Source organism: Erythranthe guttata, chromosome 10 (genome assembly GCF_056151865.1).
Source record: "Erythranthe guttata isolate IM_541 chromosome 10, IM_541, whole genome shotgun sequence".
Lineage (NCBI taxonomy): Eukaryota > Viridiplantae > Streptophyta > Magnoliopsida > Lamiales > Phrymaceae > Erythranthe > Erythranthe guttata.
The window spans coordinates 15,615,378-15,619,815 of record NC_142542.1 but is presented as its reverse complement, the minus strand read 5'-3'; the positions used below and the strand labels follow the sequence as shown (position 1 = coordinate 15,619,815).

The 4,438-nt window shown below is 33.2% G+C and overlaps 2 long non-coding RNA genes across 2 annotated transcripts; both read right to left on the bottom strand.

Moving 5' to 3' along the window:
• Positions 1-637: 637 nt before the first annotated feature.
• LOC148767690 (uncharacterized) lies at positions 638-1,622 on the bottom strand. The gene is made up of 2 exons (XR_016033991.1): positions 1,142-1,622; positions 638-1,015 (listed from the first exon to the last, which is right to left on the bottom strand). It is a non-coding gene; the product is annotated as an uncharacterized LOC148767690 (long non-coding RNA).
• Positions 1,623-3,189: 1,567 nt separating this feature from the next.
• On the bottom strand, positions 3,190-4,200 carry LOC105960234 (uncharacterized). The gene is made up of 2 exons (XR_001173001.2): positions 3,889-4,200; positions 3,190-3,663 (listed from the first exon to the last, which is right to left on the bottom strand). It is a non-coding gene; the product is annotated as an uncharacterized LOC105960234 (long non-coding RNA).
• Positions 4,201-4,438: the final 238 nt, after the last annotated feature.

The following is a 4,438-nucleotide window of genomic DNA, read 5'->3' as shown; positions in this document are numbered from 1 at the left end:
GTATTATGTATTTCATCACATATATATAGCATCTAGAAGACTCTAATTACAAAGAATGTAGCATCAAATTTTCTCAATTATTAAAATAGATATAAGCTGTAGCACATAATTCTCAAGGGGGTTATATATGCATGTATCTATTTTACTATCGCAAATTATTTTTCAACACAAATCTCAAAATCTTAAAAAAGTTCCAAAACCTCGTTAAATTTTGTAAATGCTAAAAACAAAATGTATATGTTCATGTTATTCTGATAATATTCCTAACAATTCAACAATTATCGATATGGACGAACACAAATTTGAGTACAATCGAGTTAAATTACCTTTTCTAAATGCTTCGGTTTCGTCTCACGTTTTCCTTAACACAAGGTTGTTTTATGTTGTTTACCTTTACTTCAACATTCTCTTTTTTTTTTTTTCTTTAAGCATTCACGAGGATATATATATATATGATTAAGCATTCGATCGCAAAATAGTCATTTGAAACATAATTTAAACTAGTGCGAGTTTGGGTGGAAAGATGGACGAAAAATGTCTTGCACGATTGTCGATTATTTGGATGCAAGACCAATCTTTGGCTATCGATGTAATATCGACTTTGACAATCTAACGATATATACTAATTAATCATGTATAAACATAAAAGTTAAACTCTACAACGAGAGCTAGATACATTATTTAATTTCATACACGCAAGCTACGTACTACTTGAGATCAAATCGATCAATTATAATTTATTCAGAGTTTAGAAGAAGCTAGCTTTGTGTCTCTTCAAAAAGAAATTGACCGCTTTCTTCGGGTCCGGTTTCCGGCGGGGTTTGATCAGTAGGCGGCGTTTTTTCACCATCACAAGGTTTCGCGCAAATGCAGCGGGCCAGCTTATTACAAACGCCGTACTGAAACCCTTCGTGCTTGCAAACTATATTGCAATTCCTTTGATTTAATCGAACACATCTCCCCGCAAACTCACGGCTTCTCGATTTGCATATTCTTGTAATCGCCCCGATCTCCTCTGCAAGTTATAAATAATTACAAGGAATTAATTCTTCAAATGCATCACAATAATAATGTAAAACAAATTGATATATGTATGTACTATATACATATATGATATATGCATGCAGAGAGAGAAACATACGAGTAGAGAGGATAATGAAGAAGACAACTACCAACAACTTCTTGTCCATGTTTTTTTTTTTTTTTTTTTTTCTGTTTGGGTTTTTGTTTATGATTTTGAACACAAATAACACATTTCATTTATAGGGGAGCAACTATGTTAAAGAGATATCATTGAGCAAAAGTCAGCCATTAATAGTTTGACACGTGTTAATTACATATATACTTGCATTTATTAAATAGTAGTCTATAATAACCCCTTCTTCATCTAAAGTAATTAAAAGATTTTATCTTTAAAAATCTGGGGATTTTCATCACATTAATGCTTGTTTTGGGGGTTCGACGGGGCTAAACCTACCCGTACTTCAAGTAACGAGTCAGATTCTAAAGAACCAAACTACTCTAAGCGAATTTCGAATAGGCTGATTTAGAAAATGCCGATTTGTAACGGGTTTTGCTTACATGCATGTCCTAAAGAAAAAACCAACCCATCTAGAACTCAAACCGGCCCCCAAATTTTCTTCATACCAACTTAATTATTCCAATACTAACGACAAATATAATGAATTAATTAGTCCGCTCCCGATAGAATGAGTTTCCACGAATTTAACGAGTTTATAGGGTCGACAGATTTCACACGCTCACCCCTACTTGTTTATACCATAAGTTATTACAAATAGGGATGGCAAAAAAACCCGAACCGCTAGCTATCCGCGGGTATCCGCTCCGTTTAAAACCCGTTACCGAAACCATTAGGGTTTGGTAATGGTTTTGGTAAAAGAAAAGAAAACCGTCATGGTTTTGGTATGGTTCTGGTTTTACCTTTGCGGTCATGGGTACCCGACCATTTAATATATATATATATATATATATATATATATATATATATATATATATATATATATATATATATATATATATATATATATATATATATTATATATATATATATATATATATATATATATATATATATATTATTTCAACAATATGAATAAAGAAATGGCAAAATTTTAATAAATATAGTATTAAATAATTTAGGGAGGGTATATTTGTATAATTTACTTTTTTTTCTTTTCTTTTTTTCTTCCTCTTTTCTGTGAGTTACTTAAACGTTATCGGATCTAAAGTTATTTTTTATTACCGTAATTTAAATGGTAAATGGGTACCCGTGGATACCCGGATATTCGTGGTAATGGTTGTGGTATTTTCATCAACTTTTTAAAAGGGTTTGGTACGGTCATGGTTTGAGCTATATTAAATGGTAATGGTTCTGGTATTGCACTTTTTCGAGGGTACCCGCTCCGCTGCCATCCCTAATTACAAAGTAATCAGTATCACTACAAACAATTAACAATATATCACAGACAATCTGTAAGTACTATTAAAGCTTATCTCCGATAATTGCCTCTTATATCTAAAATTAGGAGTGTGCACGAAATTTGTAGTCGTCGCTTCAACCCGTGAAATAGCCAACCTAGTGGGATTCTAAGCAGGTTTAAAATCGACCGTACGGTGGATTCGAAGTAGAACTTTAAACTAGCAAGTTTCCACAATATTCTAGACTTTGGTTCTTGATTTACATATACGACACAAGTCCTGAATAAAGCTTCTCCCCTGATTACTGCGATACCATATCGTAAGCATTTCTCGATGCATATCAGAAACCACCAAATCCCGTATAGACAGGTAAATATACATTTGCGAATTGAGTGGAAGGCTAGACCACATTTCACATCAAAATATAACATAAGTTAACAGTAGAATCCAGTCAACAAGCACAATCTTCTTCTACTTGCATGTGAATGGCAAAATTAGATGAACAACTGATTCTTTTTTGTTCAAATTTTTTAGTGAAACTCACAAAATACTATTGTTTACAATGAAATTCCGATTCAAGAAAACTTCATCATCAAAAGAAAATTGTCACTTCGAGGAAAAAAATTATTTACTAACATTCCAGTCTAAACAAAACAACCTTATAAACCAAGCACAGGTTTCACTTCACAAATACACATTGTTTACCCATGGAAGCACTTCAAGATATAAATTTACAAAGAGAAATGGATATTCCACTTTAAGAAACCTTTAATTCCCCATCAAATATTTAACTGAATATGCTCGAGAATGGAGAATTAGCTAAAATCAAGTTCGTATCAAAGGTATACTCAATCTAGCACCTAAAATCAAATGAACAAAAGCAAGAAATTCAATATTTAACAACAACAATTAACGTCTCAGGACAGATATCAATAGTGTATACCAACCAAAAATAAGCCTCAAATTGACAAAATAATAGCAAATAATACTATGCAAGTAGAATCAAGTGGCACGTAGTATAAGGGTCAATGAACTCTAAAGAGATTTTGGCTAAGTCGTTACCTCCTCAATCTCAACCCCATTAGTTTTTTATACGATAAACAATTAATGTCATTGTACCTGCCACGACCTACAATTACTATAATATGCCACCGAATCTCTCGATCTTCCTCACCCATTTTTTTTAGTGTAATCACTATCACCATTATGATTTCTTAATATTTCCTACAAAGATAAAAAAAAAAAGATTATTTAAAACTAGTTCCTGGAATGGATCTGGATTCTCACAAACTAATTTTAAATGATTTTTTTTTGTTTGTAGGAAATATATCATTTTATCAAGATGGTGATGATGACTGCATTCAAAAACAAAATGGTTAAGAATTATGGATAAACTCGGTGGCATGGTATATTAATTATCGTGATAGACACAACAAAATTTATTTTTACCACATAAAAAACTCATGGGGGTGAGATTGGGGAGAAAACAGCTTTGCCGAAATCATTTAGAGCCGAATCGAATGGAAAACATGTGTTTTCCAAAACACTGCGTCTCTGGCGAAACAAAACGGAGGGTGGGTGTGGGTGACCAGATCTGGATGGATCTAACGAGTGAGGGTGACCGGATCTGGATGGATCTGAGGAGTGAGTGTGACCGGATTCCATTGGTAATAAACTGAACAAATGTATATGAAGAATTACAAAAAAAAAAAAAAAAAAAGTGTAGAAAAAAGATAAAGAAGGAGAACGAAGGTGGTGGGTGAAAATGTGATGGTGGTGACTGGTGGGTGAAAATGTGAAAAAGAACAAGGAATAAAGTGGGGCGGTAGGTGTGCATTGAATACGTTATAACTGATTTGTTCCGGTGGTTCTTCTGCTGCCATGTGTCTCTTTTTTGTATTTTATAATACATTTCCCCCTAGGATTTACCTTTAAGGGTTTTAGAAAAATAAAAAAGGAACACGTGGCAGCAGAAGACCCACCTGGTGTTTATCACCGG